Consider the following 21,081-nt stretch of genomic DNA (forward strand, 5'->3'; position numbering starts at 1 on the left):
TTCCAAACCCAGAAATAACTCTGCACCAACGATAAACTGATCCAAGAAAAGTCCCACAGAAGGAACTGGTCTACATACTCCTCGCTGCCTTGCATTTCAGACCACACCATGAGAAATATCCCATAGCACATACAGTCTGGCAACAAAACGAATGCTAAGCACTTGAGGCAGAGAAAATGCCTGCTGTATGGATGCAATGATTCACACTGTCCTGTAACAAGTAGCTATATGAATACAGCTGCAGCATAGCATCATATCTAAAATAATATGCCACAGCTCAGGGCTAGTTAGACCACCAGTGTATAAACAAGTCTTTAGGAGTTTAACCCTCAATTTCAAACAGTTGTTTGCAAAAGTGTGTGTGGGGGGGGGGGGGGCAGGGTGAGTACACCACACTGAAGTGTACAAATAAACATGTAACAATTTAGAGAGTTGTGCTTCCATTGCGGGGGGGGAGGTATGTTTATCTGCAGCATTTTTCAATTTTTTTCCAATTAACAAATGGTGGGCTATGCAGTCGATACAGTTTCCCACACCTTGTGGGAAAGCTACTGGTAAAACACTTAGAACAAGTTTTGCACAAAGACTCAAGCTATATTATGCTGATCATTTAACTGACATTGAATGAAGCAGACCTCTGTCTGCCAGACTGCCTGGGTGTGTGCAATTACCCAAGACACTAAAGATTTTGCATATGCTTTAACTCTTAAGTAATATATAAGCATATATAAAAGCATACATTTCTGCATGGGGGCAAGCTGACTCCTGCATGCTTAAAGAAAATAATTTCTGCTTCAGATATTTCTAAACATAACCATTGTTCAACAAAGCCACAGGTAAACTATAAATTCATAGAAGTAACCAAAGGCTTTACACTATGGATTATATACTAGGATAATTCTGTGAGAACGGGCCTGGTGGATACTATTTATCAACTGTCTATGTTTGGGTGAAGCAAATGCTGCATAGTTGGAGTGTTGCTTCTGTATGACTTGTAGATTAGCAGGCAATTGCATTAAAAAATAATGGCAATTCACTTACTGTTTGCAGTTGAGATGTAGATGCGTCCCAGGAGAACAGACCAATATGGGCAGCAGGATTGGAATGTAGCTCCACAACAGAATTTCCCACAGTACTTCATTATAGTATCATTCCCTGCTTTTAAGTGTTTTGTACTCTTAGCTCCACCTTGGAGTAGGCATATCTAATACATCACTTTGCTGTCAAACATTTTTTCACTTATCCTTCAATTAGAAGGATAATGAAAGCAAGCAACATCTTACTTTCAATCAACTTTTCCATGGCAGGAAGCATCTGGACATTTGATTTGAATTCAGGTTTTGAAATTGGTCCCTTGATTTAATCTTATCTTAGCCACTTCCTCGTGAGTCCAGGAAGAGCTCATGCTACTCAAAAGGGTAGATTTTCAATTGATATTTAGACTTCTTTAAGGTTCCTGAGACTATAAACTAGAGTTCCTGAGAATACAGCCTCTATGCAACTAAGTTTGTCACTTGTCTGGAAGCTGTCTCTCTAGCCCACAAAGCCAGTGAGAGAGGTATTCAAGGTGATCAAACACTCAACCTGTTCCTCTATTCCAGTTGTGTGTGGAAGTTTGTCCTTAAACTTTAACATATGGGTCCCAGTTAATAAAACCGCATTTCATGATTTCTCTCTCAGAGACTTATGTTACAGTTAAGAACAGGATTCAAACCTAATGCAGTTAAGGACTGACACAACACCTCATTTGATGAATGGCAGAAGGGCTTTAATAACTACACCATAAATGAGCTTTAAAACAAAATGACAGAAAAGACTCCTTTTCAATATTTAAATAAATGAGCTATCATTAAAGTCCGGTATATTTGAGCTGTAATAGCATCTCTCATCAATAGAAGCAGGAAGTGGTTTCAATTTTTACAGCTTTGATTGGGTGTGGATCCATTGCTGAGGATAATTAACTGGGCACAGGTTAGTGTTGCAGTGATTTCTCTCTCTCAGAACACACCTTACCAGCAGCTCCATTGTTCTCTTATACTCTTTGGGTGAATGCCTTCAAAGTCTTCTTTCTTGATGAATCAATGATTAAAAGCCCAAACAAAGTGCATAGGGAGAGGGCCATTGTATTACAATTGCTAGCCACTTGGATCCTGTTTTGGGTCATCCAGTTGTGAAACTTGCTTTTGTAAGCTCTTGATCTGTCTGGAGGTTACAACTTAATCAACTGGGATGGGGCTTGATTGACTGAATGGGATACCTTGGGACATTGATCAAAAGACACTGTTTTAGAGAGCTGTTTTAATAGTGCAGCAGAACCCAAAATATTCTGAACTAGATACAGTCTATAGAGACATCAAAAAAACCTATACAGAAATTGAATGCCTGTTCCAAGAAGTGACTTAATCAGGGAACGATGTGTCAATAAGGAAGATGCAATCATGTAGGAACATGCAGTTATTTATGAATGTTTTAGCATAGTAAAACATCAGATGCATTTACAACTAGCAGAGGAGATGGAAGCAGCTGGGATTGTTTCATTTCAAATATAGGATTGTGACTAAGATCATTTTTGTGCAAGATGCAACTATTATGAAATTTAAAATTACCAAATTACAATATGTAGGTCCAGCCAAGCATTCATGACCAGCAGTCTGCCATTTGATGCTCATAAAGTATTTATGTAGCATCACCAAGACATTCTGACATTACCATCAAGGCAGGTAGGGCCACTACCTCCAAGCTCACATCTTCTTGCTGGACATGCCTGTGCTACTTATTTACATCTGAGTTAGGAGGGCTCACAACTCCTCCTCACAAGCATAGGATTCAACTCTTAGAAGCAGCTGCTAGGTCCTACATGCACAGATACATTGTATCAATGCTAAATATGCTAATGCTGGCATGCAAAACTACCATGGGTTGCAAGGCCACATTTAGAATGCCCATAGCAGTTGGAGACTATCTGAAAAGAGTTCCCTCCAGTGATGCTGTGTGGCATCTTTTGTTTAATCTAATCAATGAATTATGGATTCACTCACACAATAACTGTGTGTTTTGCTGAGATTTGAACTTTAAGTCACCCAGACTTGTACAAAAACGTTCATTTCTGCAGTTCATCTGAAGACATCCCTAATTGGACGTCAGCTATATCAGTTTTATCAAAAATATGAAAAACCTAAGAAAAAGACTGTTGATCTAATGTTTGGCTACTAAAATTAAAAATCACAACCTATAATTTCGACAGTATTACAAAAGCAGGTAGAACTTTCATTTAAAGGAACATTTTGCATATTGCTCAGGGATCTGGGTTTTCCGTTTCCCATGAAAAAAAAGATGTAGTAAACCGCAGATTTTACCTTTTACCAGAGGCAAACATGAATGTCTCATTTTACAAGAGAAACCTGTGGATTTCACCATTTTGCCAGAGTTCCAGCCTGCAGGGAGCTGGGAGGGAGCAGGAGGAAGGCAGAGAGACAGGGGGCTCCATGTGCATGGACATGCATGTGGCCCCAGGCAGCCTGCAGAGCAACTCCAGCAGGTAAGCGCAGGGGAGAGGAAGATGGGCAGGGCTGAGGCTGCTGCCCATCCAGGTAGGGCTTGGGGCCTGGGGCCACAATGTGTGGCTGCAGAGCCCCAGCACGGCAGGATGGGGCTACGGATGGCTCATCTGGGAGAAGGGGAGGTAGAAGAGGGAGGGATGGCTCCCAGCTGCTCCATGCTCCCAGGGGACAGAGGAGACCTGCACCCTCCAGATCTGTGCCCGGGGCAGGCACAGGTGGGGATAGCGGGGCCGCACAAGGATCTCCTCCCTGTTGCTCGCACCCCCCTCCCCCGCCACTGCCCTGGTGACGTGCCTCCTGTGCCCACTGCTGCTTTGAGCGGTGCAGCCTCTTGTCACTACCCTCAATGAAGCCCCAGGTCAGTACAGGGTGAGCAGATCCCCACATGGACCCACTGTCCCCAGCCTTGCTGGATTGTGACCACTGGGATCTGGAGGCCACTCGGGAACCAGCAGCGGGCACTCGGGAACCAGCAGCGGAAAGGAGAGGAGGCAGCACACGTGTGTCCCGCACGCACGTTTGTCCTTTTTACCAACCAACTGACCGGAGGCGGCGGCGGCAGCAGCAACAGAGGAATCGGCAGCGGGGGCAGCATCAGCTGATCCCCCGAAGGTAAGTGGGGTGGAGGGACCCGGCACAGCTGAGCCGGATCCGGAGGGGAAGCCCCCCGGGTCCCATATAGCTGAGCTGGTAGGGAGCCGTGCGGCGTGAACAGAGCGCGCAAACAGGCGTGCTCTGTAAGAGCACGCCGGCGTTTGCGCCGGAGGGCGGGCCAGGAGGGCCAGGAGAGAGACTCCTGTAGGGGTAGGGCGTAGACACCGCACAGGTCTACAAACAGTAGCTTGTAGAACGGTGTCTACGAGGAGTGCTGCTAGGGCCTCTGTCCAGGGGGACAAGGCTACCCAGGGCAGGTCTGAGGCCTCCACCCAGACCGAGCCCATGGGGGAGCTGGTGTCCCCCTACCTCCTGGCCTGTGGGGTATCCCCAGCAGGGCCGGGGGGGGCAGAGATTGGGGGCCCCCACACCTGTCCAGCAGGTGCCCGTCTTAGGGCTCTGGAGGCGCAGGTGAGGGAGCTCCGGGAGGAGGTTAGCAGGCTGAGGGGGATCAGGGAGGCGGAGGATGAAATTGATAGTTATTTCCTTTCCCTGCAGGCCCAGGCACCAAAGGAAGAAGCACCCCGGGGAATGCCCTCCACAGCAGAGTGGCAGACAGTCACAGCCAGGACCGGAGCAGCACACAGCAAACTGGTACCAGCTTCTCCAGTCCGACTGGTGAACAGGTACAAGGCCCTGGTGACCCTGCAGGAGATGGAAGGGAAGGAGGAAACCCTTGAGCAAGAAGAAACACCACGTTCTTCACACTCCAAACAGATCAAGAGATCCACGATGACCCAGAGGAGGAGGAGGCGACGAGCGCTCGTCATAGGAGACTCCATCCTGAGAGGTACGGAAGGACCCATCTGTCGCCAGGACCCCTCAGCACGAGAGGTATGCTGCCTCCCTGGAGCAAAGATTCGGGATGTGACGGAGGTAATCCAGGCCAGGATCGAGCCCACCAATTATTACCCCATGGTCCTAGTCCATGTGGGTACTAATGATGCGGCCAGGAGAACCCCCGATCACCTGATGGCGGACTACAGTGCTCTGGGTGGCGTGCTGAAGGAGTTTGGTGCCCAGGTGGTTTTCTCTTCCATCCTACCAGTGACCAGACGAGGAAGACAGCAGGAGAACTGCATCAGAGAGACCAACTGGCAGCTTCGGCAGTGGTGTCTCGAGGCAGGCTTCGGCTTCCTGGACAGTGACCCGCACATCACGACGAGGGACATGCTCAGCTGGGATGGGCTTCACCTGTCCCCCAAAGGTAAGCGTGTGTTTTCTACTAGGTTGGCGGATCTCCTCCGGCGGGCTTTAAACTAGGCTCGTCGGGGGGAGGGGAGTACGAGGGCAGGGGAAGCTGTGGACCACCAAACCATGTGGCACCCACAAGGACAGCCCAGCCTGAAGAAGGAGAACATTGGGAACCTGAAAGCCATGGGGAGGCCAGCACTACAGAACAGGTAAGAAACGAGAAGGTAAGAAACAATGGGCCCCATGGGACTCGGAGCGGGGGGGCAGCAAAGGCACCAGTCGCAGGGCTCAAGTGCCTATATACTAATGCTAGGAGCAGGGGGAACAAGCAGGATGAACTAGCGCTCCTGCTTGCACTAAACACCTATGACTTAGTGGGGCTAACAGAGACCTGGTGGGATTCATCCCATGACTGGGCGGTACATATTGAGGGCTATAGATTGTATAGAAAGGACAGGTCGGGGAAGAAAGTGGGGGGGAGGTTGCACTTTATGTCAGTGAGCAATATACATCAACCCTCATCAAGACAGAATCCGAGGTTGAGGAAGTAGAAGGATTGTGGGTTAGGCTACATGGGGGGCAAGGAGAAAGGGATTTGGTGGTAGGGGTCTGCTACAGACCCCCACACCAAGGGGAAGAAATAGATGCGGGGCTCCTGAGGCAACTCTCGGAGACCATAAAAGCTAAAGAGGCGGTAGTCATGGGGGACCTAAACTACCCAGACATCTGCTGCGAGACGCAGACAGCAAGGTCCCATCGCTCACGCAGGTTTCTAACCTGTGTACAGGACCTCCACCTGACACAGGAGGTGCATGGTCCCACTAGGGGGAATGCCATATTGGATCTGGTATTGGCAACGGGAGATGACATGATAGGGGACCTCCAGATCGGTAGCCATTTGGGAGACAGTGATCACCTTATAATAGAATTCAACATAAGACGGCGAGTGGGTAAGGTAACTAGTAGGGTGAAAGTGCTAGACTTTAGGAAAGCAGATCTCAATGCACTCAGGCGATTAGTCAAGGAAGCACTGCAGAGTAGGAGTTTTGATGGGATGGGAGCCCAAGAAGGGTGGCTGTGCCTAAAGGAAACGATCCTTCGGGCACAAAGGAAGACGATCCCCGAGCGAGGCAAAAGAGGGAAAGGGGCCAGGAGGCTTCCATGGCTGACCAGAGAAATCCAGGGCAGCCTAAGGGCCAAAAGGGGAGCACATAAAAAGTGGAAACACGGTGAGATCACTAAAGATGAATATACCTCCTCTGCTCGTGCTTGTAGGGAGGCAGTTAGGCGGGCCAAAGCTACCATGGAGCTGAGGATGGCAACCCAAGTAAAGGACAACAAGAAATTGTTTTTTAGATATATTGGGAGTAAAAGGAAGGCCCAGGGAGGAATAGGACCCCTGCTAAATGGGCAGAAACAATTGGTGACAGACAGGGGGGGACAAGGCTGAACTCCTCAATGAGTTCTTTGCCTCAGTGTTCCTAAGTGAGGGGCACGACAAGTCTCTCACTGGGGTTGTAGAGAGGCAGCAGCAAGGCGCCAGACCTCCATACATAGATCCTGAGGTGGTGCAGAGTCACTTGGAAGAACTGGATGCCTTTAAGTCGGCAGGCCCGGATGGGCTCCATCCGAGGGTGCTGAAGGCACTGGCCGACATCATTGCAGAGCCACTGGCGGGAATATTCAAACGCTTGTGGCGCACGGGCCAAGTCCCAGAAGACTGGAAAAGGGCTAACGTGGTCCCCATTTTCAAAAAGGGGAGGAAGGAGGACCCGGGCAACTATAGGCCAGTCAGTCTCACCTCCATCCTTGGTAAAGTCTTTGAAAAAATTATCAAGGCTCACATTTGTGAGAGCCCGGCAGGGCAAATTATGCTGAGGGGAAACCAGCATGGGTTTGTGGCGGGCAGATCATGCCTGACCAACCTAGTCTCTTTCTATGACCAGGTTACGAAACGCCTGGACACAGGAGAAGGGGTGGATGTCGTATACTTAGACTTCAGGAAGGCCTTCGATACGGTATCCCACCCCATACTGGTGAACAAGTTAAGAGGCTGTGATGTGGATGACTGCACAGTCCGGTGGGTGGCGAATTGGCTAGAGGGTCGCACCCAAAGAGTCGTGGTAGATGGGTCGGTCTCGACCTGGAAGGGTGTGGGCAGTGGGGTCCCGCAGGTTCGGTCCTTGGACCGATACTCTTTAATGTCTTCATCAGCGACTTGGACGAGCGAGTCAAATGTACTCTGTCCAAGTTTGCAGATGACACAAAGCTATGGGGAGAAGTGGACACGCCGGAGGGCAGGGAACAGCTGCAGGCAGACCTGGATAGGTTGCACAAGTGGGCAGAAAACAACAGGATGCAGTTCAACAAGGAGAAATGCAAAGTGCTGCACCTAGGGAGGAAAAATGTCCAGCACACCTACAGCCTAGGGAATGACCTGCTGGGTGGCACAGAGGTGGAAAGGGATCTTGGAGTCCTAGTGGACTCCAAGATGAACATGAGCCGGCAGTGTGACGAAGCCATCAGAAACGCCAATGGCACTTTATCATGCATCAGCAGATGCATGACGAATAGGTCCAGGGAGGTGATACTTCCCCTCTATCGGGCGCTGGTCAGACTGCAGTTGGAGTACTGCGTGCAATTCTGAGCGCCACACTTCAAGAAGGATGCGGATAACCTGGAGAGGGTACAGAGAAGTGCAACTCATATGGTCAAGGGCCTGCAGACCAAGCCCTACGAGGAGAGACTAGAGAAACTGGACCTTTTCAGCCTCCGCAAGAGAAGGTTGAGAGGCGACCTTGTGGCTGCCTATAAGTTCATCACGGGGGCACAGAAGGGAATTGGTGAGGATTTATTCACCAAGGCGCCCCCGGGGGTTACAAGAAACAATGGCCACAAGCTAGCAGAGAGCAGATTTAGACTGGACATTAGGAAGAACTTCTTCACAGTTCGAGTGGCCAAGGTCTGGAACGGGCTCCCAAGGGAGGTGGTGCTCTCCCCTACCCTTGGGGTCTTCAAGAGGAGGTTAGACGAGTATCTAGCTGGGGTCATCTAGACCCAGCACTCTTTCCTGATTATGCAGGGGGTCGGACTCGATGATCTATTGAGGTCCCTTCCGACCCTAACATCTATGAATTTATGAGGCCCTGAGGGAGGGAAGGGCAGGACTCTGAGCCTGCAGCCTGTGCCTGCACTGAGTACAGATCTGGGGGGCGCGGATCCCCCTACCCCTCAGGAGTGCACCCAGCAGTGGGGAGCTGGCCCACCCAAGCCCACAGCAGGGACAAGGGGGGGGGGGGGGACGAGCGGAGGCAGGGGGCTTCAGACCCAGGTCTAGAGCCCTGGCAGCTAGGGGTCAATCCAGCAGGGCTGGGGAGCAGGGGCTGTGGGTGGGGAAAACTAGGATCCCTGTATGGGTCAACAACACACATCCTCCTCCAATTTCAACAACAGTACTTGGATTAGAATATTCTTTATGCATAGAATATTGGTATTCCATTGGATTGTTACTTAAGCACACATCTTCAAAATACCAAACAACGAGGACATGTATAAGCATGCTGATTAGTTCTTTCACAAGATTGGAACTTGATTTCTTTCCGGTGACTTTATACTTTGACTGCCCATTGAGAAGCTATTATGGGCATTTGGGTGGTTTGATTAACAACACCTATGGGCACTAATGGGCTAGCTTTCAGAACTTGTTGTGGCTGGTAGTCAAGGATTGTAAAGCTGAGTGTGTTCAAGGTGATGTTAAGCGTTGATGTAATTAACTTTGCCCAGTAATGTGTTTTCCAGTGATTTCAGGTATATCTCCTCTTAAAGCTTGATTGGTTACATCTTTGGCAATGACATATTGCCATACCTGTGCTTGCATTCATGTAAGGGCAGCTGAGGTGTTTGCTTCTAGCCACAAGATAAGTCTTGCCAGAGTAGCACCTGTCAGCCGTCAAGGCATCACTTAGGCTCCGACTAAGGTCTGCCATTTGCAGCTGTAGCTGGCTGACCACATGTAAAACCTCATCTAAAGGAATAACCATTTTCTGTACAATTTAGCCCAGATTAATTAACTTATTAGTCATTACTTCAGAGTTGAATGCTCCCATTCTGGTCCCTGTGGCTCCAAAAATGGTGTCAATTGATCTTTTTCTACTTTGCCCATTAACTATTTCTCCCAACTCTTTTAAGGATTGTGTAAGGCTTAGACACTGGAGCTTGTCTTGTTGAATGATAGCTGAGGACAAGTTAATTTAAATGTTAATTCCATGAACTGTGGGCTGGATTCCCACATTTAGTTACACGTTTGTTTTTTTACTATCACTGGACCTGCTGCTATTCTGTGTGCTGCTCCTTGTATTTTACCCAGTTGTGCTTTTGTTACTCTGTTGGGACTGCAAAGTTTCCAAATATCACTATGGAGGCTATTCACTACAAGGGTTTGTACAAAGGTAGCGTTGCTTACACTGCGAGTTGCAGTGTGCCAGTCCTGTGGAGTATCAATTCCCCACACAAAGTTAGATGAAGAGGAATTGGTATCGATTGTTAGGGAGACATTAACTTGACCAGCTGGAACACAGCTAGGAATTGTAGACCAATTCAGCCACCAAAAATCTCAGTATCTAGATGCTAGAAATAGAGAGGGGTCAAATTTGAATTGTAAGGCTATGGTAAAATCAAATGAGCTTTTTGGGTCAAGGCTATATTCTCCTGGATTATGAGTGGTAAGCATCTAGGATAGCACTTTTACTGTGCTCATTGTGGGAACCAAGTTTTCCCATCTGCTCTTTGAACTGGCCAGACAGGGTTGTCATTACGTCTGGCTTGTTCCACTACTGCTTGTGGTCAGTAGTTTCTTCTATGCCGGCTTCTGCAGCCACTGGAAAGCGATGCTGCCACTGAGGGGGAAGATCTAGTCCTGTTACTCTTTCCAGGGCATCGATCCCAGACCCCAGGGACATTGTTGGCTATGTTGCTGACACTGGTGGGCCACTCAAGTTGTTTTAAAGGTTTGGGTGCCTTAGGGGCTGAGCAGCAATGCAGCGCATGAATAAATACATTTTAAAAGTCTTGTTCCTTTGTATCACACCCCAGCTGAACATAGATTGCTGAATTAGAGAGATCTATTATGCCCTGAAGGGTACTTATTCATTCCTAGGATCCCAACTCCTCTCAGCAGGGTGGGGGCAAACTCAGCTTTGTTTATTGGCAGGGCAGTCGGTTCTCTGACCCCAAGTTGCAAGGGAAGGGAAACAGCAGCTGTGACTGAATGGCCATTAAATCTTTCAAGGTTTATTACTCAGAGGTCCCTAAGCTGATAGGTTTGGAGTCCCTCACAACTTAGAATAGACAAAGATGTACCTGAATCTAAAAGCATTTGCTGCCTCAGTTTTCTTGGAGATGTCGGATCTTTCCAAAAGACCCGCACATCAGGCCATCCCCATCGATCGTATGTTATAGGTGCACAGATAGTTATGGGATGGACTGTGGAGATCAGGCTGTCCTAGCGTTCAGTGCTAGCAGGTGTATTTGGCGGGACATCATAGGCATTTGCTCATCGCCTGCGCTCTCTTCAGCCAAGGGGTGAAGGAGCTCGTGTATGGGCAATCCATCAAAGGCATCTCAGGATTCAAATTGTGTATGGCACCAGTTGCTACAAGCCTTTTTGGATTCAAAAGTGTTAATTATCAAGCCGTCTCAGTCAGCTGCATGACTGTATCTATACCTGTGACCACTGTGATAAGCAGCAATCTTTCCTCTAAGTTTGTGACTGTTAATTAATGCAGAGGTTATATTATAGGCATCACAGAATCAGGTGAGCATTGTATCCAGAGGGATTAGATCTGGAAAGTTAACAGCTACTAGTTTCATTTCATTGTTTAAGGACAGCAACACAGCTGTTTTAAAACTCAGAGATGTCATAAGTATGCTGCTGTCCCCAAGGTAGGTTGGGAACAACTCCTGATACTTTGCCTAATAGATTTTCTTATCAAGGAAGAATTTTGGGTGTTCCCCAGGTGTGACAGTGTGCCTGGGTGCGTGCACCTCCTTAAGAGGACAAGCAGCCAGAGAGATTCATATGTAGGTCCCACTAAGCTTTCATGGCCAGCAAGTATGTTGAGAAACATGCACACCCTAGCTCCCTTGAAAGATTTGGGGGTAAGGCAACTATATTTCCCTAGTCACAAATCAGGACACGCCATTCCTCTCCCCCTCCCACCCATAGCTGCTTTCTGGTGCACTCAGCTGAGACCAGAGCTTGGAGACAGCTGAATGTACGAGACAATGTGGGAGAGTGGGCAGGGGGAGAAGAGGGAGATATTAAAACAGTCCCATTTTCAACGAGATAGTCTTTTTTTAAATCACCTGACCTGGACATGCCACTGGATTAGGACAGAAGTGTTCATTTGCCCAGAACAACAGGACGCCCAAGGCAAGTGTTTAAAATGAGACTGTCCCAATGAAAACAGGTCATCCTAATTCGGGAAGTTCCTCGTTCTTAGGAGATGGTTATTGTTGCTTTGGCACAGTTCAGCACCACAGCTATCAGTGAGGCAGGTGTGAAAGGAGCATACAAGAAATTCTCCAGAACAGATTCAACAGTGTACTTCCTCTGCTGCGCTGGCTAGAGGCAGGTGTTTTCCAATACAGGTTAGCAAAGTTTAAGTCATCATTAACAGACAATGTGAAGTGCCCAAGAACCAAGATGTTGAAGCATGAACCTTCCCAACTGCAATTTTAGTTGATTGATAGGCCCCTTAAAAAGCCTAAAATATCTTTTCACACCTCAGATAAGACAACTGTCATCACTGCCTCACCTGGGAATGAGGAAGAAACCCCTGCTAAAAACCAGATAACCTACTTTGAGCCTCAGGTGAAGAATTCCAGAAGTTTAACGTGGTTTTAAGTTTCTATTTTGAGGCTGTAAGAAAAGGGACCTGGCCCTGGTTGGGTAACAAATCCAAGACCCTGTGTATGAGACATGCCCCACAGAGAACGATAAGGTCAAGAAGCTTGGTAGGAATGAGGACAGAGTAAAAGGCAAGAGTATGGGGAAGTGTTGCCCCTGCCTAAGCATTTATGCATAGGCTAATAGGAATAAGCCCTTGAATCCCTCTATCGCAGTGCCACAGATGATTAAAGACACCCTCTGCCCTCTGAGCCTGAGCAGTCAAAAGACACAATCAGATTGTGCTGGGAATTAGTTGGGAAATATAACATACGTTCTAGTCAGCATAGGAGAGTGCATTTGTATAAGAGTCAGATTGGATACTCTTAACAGTGGAGGTATTTTTGCTTCTGCTAACAGTAGGAAATCCGGTGCCAAGGAGCTTATGGGAGTACCTCACAGACCCAAAAAGGGAACAGTTATGAATCCTACAGTAACTGCAGTTTCAGATGTTGTAGTTTTTTGGCAGGGTGGGAAACTGGTGAACAGACTTCTTGAGACATCAGGGGGAAATCTTAAGCATCCCTAGTTACGTGACAACCACGCCTAGAGCTGGGGAATGCCACCCTAGCCATTCTGGAGATGCATGGTGAACCAGTACCAGACTTGGTGGGCTGGTTGGCCTTTGATAGGTCCGGCTGCAGTGCCACTCACAGACCCAATGGGAGATTGGTATCTGCTCAGCTTGAGGGAAAAGATGAACGCAGGAGAGGATGGTGCAGAGTACATCTTTTTGATCAGTAGAGCTTTTAGGACAGGAGGGCATGTGCAAACTGAGGCTGGTGTAGGTTTTAGTACCCACTATGATTCCAGGCAGAGACAGACCTTCCAGGGCCAGAATTGTGTCCCTGCTGGATCTAGTGCTGCTGGAATCTGATGCTCTGAAGTTGGTCCCCCTTTTGTAATGAGCAAGATATGGGCATGTTACCAGTATTTGTGTGCAAAGGCACTGAGCTCCTGCCCTGAAGATCAGAGCAGCCTCTCCCAATTCGTTTCAGAGCTGCAGGACATATAAGATGCCAAGCGACTAAGCAAGCCACTCTGTCCTATGGTTAGTGCAGGTCTTTACTTTACCTATCAGTTCAGCTGTGCACTAGATAGGGCAGGTTTAGCCAGTTGTCAGGGATCCTTAACTAGTTGATCATAGGACAGACAGGATTTGAAGGTGGTAGATTTTGACTCTGCCAGGAACTCTAAACAAGTGGAAACATCAAAGGAAATCAATCCAGATGGCATTTCTCCAGCAGTAGCTGTTTAAAAGTAGAAGAAACAAAAGACTGCTTTGAAAGCTTCCTCAAATGTGAGAAATGTAAGAAAGAATAGCTAGACTAGCATCTGCAGGGTCAATCAGCTCTAGATTCCTAGAACAGGCCTCACAGTGCCAGAAACACACTCAAAGTACTAGTTTCTTAACAGAAAGAAACAAACACTAACCTAATCATCAAGTACCCATTTATACATGGAGGGGCTGCAGGATGCATGAAGAGGTTTATACACATCAAGATCCTACCTGTACCCACAGACAGCAACATGAAATCAAGGGATGCTTCAGTCAGCCCTTTCATTTGTGCCGTTGTGTCGAGTATTCTGAGATGCATTCACATAGAAACAAAGAAATTCAGGCTGTGATTCTGCTCCAAACACTGCTGGCCAAGATAATCCATTTGTCTGCTATGCACATACACACACCAACTGTAGCAAATACAGGAAGAACTGACATTTAAAGTGCACCACAATTTACAGTAAATGATTCCTACCATCTCAGATTATAAGAGGTGTTTCATGGGGGGGAAAAAATGTAACAAGTGTAAAAAAAGCTTCATGCTGCTGAAGAAAAAGGCAGGAGCTAAATCTAAATGTTTAGTCTCTTGTTTTTTTATGGCCACATTAAAGTTTAAGCTTTTAGAAGGGCTGTTAATGAAGAGCAATCACTAGCATCTGTGGAATACGATTCCCCTGTGCCATTTACTACGTCCTACAATTCATCAAGTCTACCTTTGCTGCAGATCTCCTTGGTCAAGTGTCATTTCTGTTTGGGGAAGGAAGGTAAAGTGAGAGAAAGAAAAATAGTTTATTTAAATCACACAAAACCACATGCCTTCTTGTGGGGAAAAAAGCCAGCACTGGTAAAATTGCAGGGAGTGCATCTGCCTGCACAGGTGGAGGCATTTGCTTGTCCCTATCTGCGTGGAGAGAAGTTCCCAACAAGCAAAATCACTGATTCCTTTAAAAAATAATAATCAGGGCAGAAGGGACCTCAGAAGGTAATTTAGTCCAACATGCGGCTCAAGGCAGGATCATCGCCGACTAAATCAAAGTCAAGTGTTTATCTAAACTTTTAAAAACTTAGAACAATGCAGATTCCAAAATTTCTGTGGATAGCCTGCTCCAATGCTTAGTCACCCTCATAATGAAAAAGTTCTTCCTAATATCTGACTTAAAATTTCCCTTGCTGAAATGTAATACCATTGCTCATAACTCTGTCCCTTGAATCCCCATCTCTCAGTCTATCACCATCCTCTTCGCAACAATCCTTCAAATATTTAAAAGACTGTTAGCTAACCCCTCCCCACTTCCATCCCTGCCCCTGACATCTTCTCTTCACCAGACTAAATGTCTGCTGTCAGTGCTTGTTCATGAAATTGTGTTTCCCTGGCCTCTGATCATTTTTGTTGTTCTCTGCTGGACACTAATTTGTCCATACCCTTCTTGAAGTGTGGGGCCCAAAACTGGATATAGCACTCTATATGAGGCCTCACCAGTGCTAAATAGAGGAAAAAAATCACGTCCTTTGACTTGCAAATGACACTACAGGTAATACAACCTAGTATACTATCGGCTTTTTTTTTTGCACAACAAAAGCACACGGTTGGCTCATATTCAGCTTAGGGTCCACCATAACTCCCAGGTCCTTTTCTGCAGCCCGACCAGAAGGACCAAGCCTACCCCACACTTCCAGGGAATGAAACACTACGCAACTTAACCATTGGTCTTTGGATCCCATCTCTACTCCCAGCACAAGTTAGTGTTCCCCCGGAACCCAAAGGAAATTACACAGGCTCATGCAAGGCAAAGATATGATCCACAAGTAAGAGTTGTTATCCTAGGAGTTATCCCACTCCTAGGATAAATGCACAGCCCCTGATCAACCCAACTTCCCATCCTTGAGGTTGTTTGCTATCAGGGAAGCTAACATGTGAGGTGTGGGTTCTACATTCCCATAAGCTTGTATTTAGCAACAGTGCACCTTGATTTACAAGAACCAAAGAAAGGCAGCTTTGTTGAAGCAGGATTAAGTTTTCCAGAGCAGCAGACTCATAAAGGCTTGCAGTACAGTTCTAGAAAGCAGACAAAGCCTAAATCATTAAGGCCCATAAAAATAAACCCTTCCCCTAGTTTCAAAATACATCTTTTCCTCTGCAAAAGAGGAGAAAGAAGAGAAGGATTTTTTTCCCAGCCTCCAGAAGAACCGGTTGACTTCTCTACTGGGTAGGAAGGTAAGGTAAGGAAGTTTTAAGTATTTGTCACCCATCACCACACATAGTAAGTGCAAGGGCAAAAGCAAACATTCAAAACCATTTTTTTTTTTAATTTGACATCTTAACAGAGAAATATTCCAAGAAGAGATCCCCTCCCCTTCTCCCCCACCTCCACAATAAGACTAGAATAGTTCTGAAGCGTTGTTGAAGTTCCTGTTTTGACCAGCCTTAGCTACATCAAAATGTGCCAACTATGAATGGTGCAGGAAAAATATCCATATCTAAATATTTCATCTAAATCCAAATAAAACATTTGAAGTGCATTGATTTTCCTGCCCCAACTCTGTTTTCCAAAACATGGTCAAGTATTTGTAATTCTTTGCTATTATTTTCTGCTTAAATCAGATGTATCCAACAACACTTACTTCACCACAAAGACACTGAATGAACCTAAACAAGGGCAAACAGCTCACTCTGGACAGGCAAAAGTTCACTTTCATTTTTGATCGCCACAGCCCAAGCTACAGACAGAGCATTTTAAAGCCCTTTGAGGCTGGCTGACAGATATGGGCAGGAAATGGTTGTGTTGTCTCACAAGAATGAGATTTTGACCATTTTTCCTGTCCTGTGTCAGGATGAAGAGTCAAAACTTTTAAAGACTTACATAAAACAGGATTATAATTCAAATGATCATGTTGTTTTTAGGGTTTAAAAGAAAGCTTGGGCCTGAAAAAATGGAACTTATTTGTTTTGAAGTTTCCCAAAACTGAGTAGTTTTGGTTTCAACAAATCAGCTAAATGTCTTTGCTAGGAAATATTTGAAGTCCCTGACCAGCTCCAAAACAATTTATAGGCATTTTTTGAAGTGCAACACAATTAATATAATACAGCATACCTGAAGAACTACAAATTGCCCCATATGAAAGTGACATCAACTTTATTGACACTCTGTTCCCTTCTTCCAGGTCTAGAGGAGCCCTCAATACACAGAAGTTATTTACTGGGTTAATGACCTGGACTTTAAAACATCTGTCTGGGCAGACTTAGCTAACTGTCTTCACAGAAATGAGTTGATTCAGCTCCTAATGCAATAATCGAAAACCATGTGAGAGAAACGAGCTATGAATGCACCTAATCATTTAAGACAAAATTCACACTGCATGCTGAGGTGCAGTTTTCATTATAAACTTTACACCCAGTTAGGCAATGTTTAATATTCAGGTGAGTTTTGGATTCTCACATTACACAACCAGAGCCAGCACTCTTCTCATTCCGACTCCTCATTGGCATGCACTTTTCTATCTGTTGTATTTAGACAACAAACCTCAACGCTCAGACAATAGTTATAATATCCCTGCAAGGACAGAAGTGATGCAATGACTATTTTGAAGATTAAAAAATTCCTTTAACTTGACATATCCAAACAACTAATCACATCATAACATACAGTTCTGGTTGAGCTGGCTCCAGAGACTTCTTGTGTTCACTCCATTTAAACTTTAAGCCCACCTTTCTCTCCTACATACTGTTTCATTAATATTCTAGCAGTTACCGCAAAGCCAGGTTTAATCATTTAGAATTGTTAGTGGATTCTTTTAATGTTTTACTCATTAGTGCAAGTTAAAAAAAGGCCTTCACTGTTGCAACAAAGGGTTTACTGACCAGGCAAAAGTTCCCAGCTGGGACTATACATGGTACTATCCATTTTTCAGGCCATTCATTCACTCACTCAGAGAACTGAACCCTACCAGCAGTGAAACAGCCCCTATACCAAAAGTAGTATCCCAAGCATAACTCAACTGATGTTTTGCTTTTGTAATAGCCATTTTAGAAAGGCATTACACTTTCCTAGCCATCCCAAATTTTAACCATCTACCCATTATAGCTGTATTCTTCTGTGTTCCTTCTGGCTCTGCTGAGAACATACTCCCTTATTAGGAATACTCTTACAAAACTGTAAAACGAGTCCCTCTTCCTTGCCCTAATCTTTACATTTCCCGTGTGCCTCAGCTCTGCAATCTTTCCTTCCATGGCCAGCCTTTTACTTCTCTATACTTTTTACAGTATTCTCATCCAACCTGTAAGGTAGTAATGTCAGACAGGGGGGTGCCATTTGCTTTACGGAGTGCATACATAGCTTGCAAAGACTTGTGCCAGGCTTGAAGGTCACATAGCTGGTAGCCTGTGCTAATTAGCTCAGTGGCTCTGTCTTAATCCACAATGCAGAATGATCTATGGCAGGTATGGCTTGCATGCATGGGCTGTCTCTTTTTGTCCTTTACCAACAGTGAATTTGTCACCACACATCAAGGTATCTGTGCATCTGCTAAGAATGAGTGTCGTACAGTGCTTTTCCATAACACCTCAAAATTGGTTGAGTCAGCTATTTTTGGATGAGGTCCCCCAGCCCAGGTTCCCCCCACTCAATTGGGAAAATTATTAAAGCCAGCCCTTTAAGACTAGTTTTGGTTTTGATGAAAAAGGAAAAGTATACATTCATTAAAAGAAAGAAAGAAATTTGCCACAAGATTCCTGACTAGGTACAGGAAGTCTTAACTGGGTTTTTGGCAAATTTAGTAATTAAAAAAAAAACAAAAACAAGGAAAAGTCAGGCAAATAGACAATTGTAACATGTTAAATTTAATATTAGAGTCAGTCTCAAAGTCCTTCACAGTAACCATTCAATACTGTTCTTGAAGCACCCCCCCCCACAACCTGATGAGAATATATGTTGCACTGCAGTCATTTAACATAAACTGCTATTAAAGCAAGCACCAAATACATTGTTGTAGTCATTGATATATAAAAGAGGGCTGCATTCTGACCTCACTATTAGGAGTAGCTGACAAACACTAATTTGTCATCATTATGGACTCTGACAAAGTTGACCAGCTATACTCCTTACTGCAGCTTAAATAGGAAATTAGCACAAGTAAGAGGTATAAGAACCCTTAAGTATTTGTGCAAACAGTTATCTTGGATAAGGTTAAGCTATTAGAGAAGAATTTTCATGTTTCACAGATGCTTGCAGGGGTGGCTCACTTACAGTAGGGATATTAGGCATTTCATTATATAGCAACTGAATTCACAAGTCTGTTTTGCTCATTCCATCTCCACAATTTTAGGAATAATAACTCTGTAAGGAAAGAAGTGCCCTTCTTTCTGGTGATTTCTTAGAAAACAGAAAAGACAATTCAAATACACTGACCTCTTATGAGTACATAGTTCATTTGACTTCAGTTTGCTCCTTCCACAGACAGTCCTCTCCAGAAATCCAAAGGGTGACTTTCAGTCCTCTTCCAAGCCAAGTCCATAACACCCCTCCTCTCCAGGGCCTTCTCCCCGTGGGTACAGAGAAGTCCTGTACCTCATGGAGGGGGGGGGGGGTGTCACTGTATCTGTTTGAGAACATACTGGTGTGCTTGCAGCTTCTCAGTACTACAGGTTCTAATACAGAGGTGTCTGGCAAAGCACCTGTCTGCACTGACCTCAGATACTAGTTTCACATTGTTTTCAGCAGCACTTTCTGTGCTGACTGGCTTAACCTGGCCTTTCCACAACTTCTCTCATACTTTTACTGCATCCTCAGACAAACCATCCCAAGACGACTCCTCTTCTAGCACAAACTCCACAGGGAACCATGCTGACCCAAGCCCTGTCAGCTCTCACAGCTTACTGCCATCCTTCCTAGCCATAAGGAACCACTTAGAAGGATGGCACAGGTTATTTGGTAGAGTCATTTGGTACAGCCTCAGAGACGAGTGGGAAACCAAAGACTAAAGTCAGGTACCAAAACATTCAGGATAAAAGCCAAGAACCAGAAACAAGGATCGTACGAATCCAAGACATTGCAGGAACCAGATATGGATAGGAAGCAGTCTAAGACAGGAGCTAGCCACGCATGAGATCAGAACCCTTCTTTAGACATAAGAACAATTGCACAAGGCACAGTAAGTGTGGGGTCACACACAGTTTGGTATGCCTACTACACCAGCAGCCAGCCCAGCTCAGCAGGTGCTGGTTAACTAATCAGGGTGCCTAGCTCTGTGCTGAGTGGTGTCCACATCACCTAGGGAGACTTAGCCTTCCCACCTGGGATTCTCCAAGCAGGATGAAGGGAAAACCTTATTGCCCACAGATGGTAAAATCTGACTGCAATTATTTTATCTGGCAATAAAACCAGGCACTAGTGGGGAACTGACCTAGCACTCCTTTTTAAGATCTAATACATTCCTTCACTAGTTTAAGTTTAGGATACTCACACAGCAAAAGGTTTATTTTCTCCCAGGCAGTGCTTAGTTAAAGATGGATGAGGACAAAGATAGCTTCCTTTTCCTGCTTTGTGCCTATACACATCCCTGAAATACATACAAGTAGTCTGTTAGCTACTTAACATCAATAGGTATCTACTTTTTTCAAGCCTCTCTCTGTTTCTGGAAGTGATTCCAACACAGACTCATTGGCATTTGGAAAATGAGTTGAAACTAGGCTTATTTTTTTTAATACAATCAGCATCTTGGTAACATAAGCTCATTAAATATGAATGTTATCAGCTGTCATTCATTGGAATTTGTTCTGCTAGTAGTGTAACTGCCTGCAAAACTAATTCCTTTGCACAAAGAAATACTGATACAAAAATAATCACTTTTTCATTATTCTTTTCCAATGGGTATTAGTTTGCTCCACAACAATTATGTGGTGGTGAGAATCCTTGAAGTTATTTAACTTACTGGAGTAATCATTGCAAAGAAAGTTCTAAAGGGTGTAAGATGATCAAACATGAATATGGAGCACTGAAATTAATTTAACTGTATTGCACAGTAACTTTCATACAGATGTGTGAGTAGAAACACTGAGTGCCACAAGGCTCCAACAATCTGCTTTGGCATTACAATGTAACTCAACTACTGTGGAGATTTCCACCCCAGACCTTCATTGTATGAGTTTTATTTTCTTTGGAAATGGTTCCTACATTCATAAAAAGTTTATACACTGGATATATAACTGTATGTAGCACTTTTTCTCCATTACTTCGCATTTTATTCAGTATACAGATTTAGCTATCAAGCCATTCATAATTGCTGATTGTAGAGTCATTATTAAAGCTCTTGTTCCATGTGCTGTACAAACCCAAAGGCAAATCTATTAAATGCCCTCCAGCAAGGTTAACTCATTAAAAATGAAAATAATTAAAATTTGTGATTTTAAACAATCTGGAAACCTTGGCTTAAATTATTTTTAACCTTGT

General features: G+C 45.2%; 1 long non-coding RNA gene across 5 annotated transcripts in view; it reads right to left on the minus strand.

The window, feature by feature from the left end:
• LOC106738353 (uncharacterized) overlaps positions 1-19,978 on the minus strand; it is a 264,293-nt gene extending 244,315 nt beyond the window's left edge. For 2 of the 5 annotated variants that reach the window (XR_009462053.1, XR_002091699.2), the window contains exon 1: positions 17,281-17,384. This is a non-coding gene — a long non-coding RNA (uncharacterized LOC106738353). Of the gene's footprint in view, positions 1-1,041; positions 1,133-13,864; positions 14,211-17,280; positions 17,385-19,041 lie in introns of those variants that run through there. The other 3 variants (XR_002091701.2, XR_002091702.2, XR_009462054.1) reach the window with 3 other exon arrangements.
• Positions 19,979-21,081: the final 1,103 nt, after the last annotated feature.

This window comes from Alligator mississippiensis, chromosome 4, assembly GCF_030867095.1.
Source record: "Alligator mississippiensis isolate rAllMis1 chromosome 4, rAllMis1, whole genome shotgun sequence".
Taxonomy (NCBI): domain Eukaryota; kingdom Metazoa; phylum Chordata; order Crocodylia; family Alligatoridae; genus Alligator; species Alligator mississippiensis.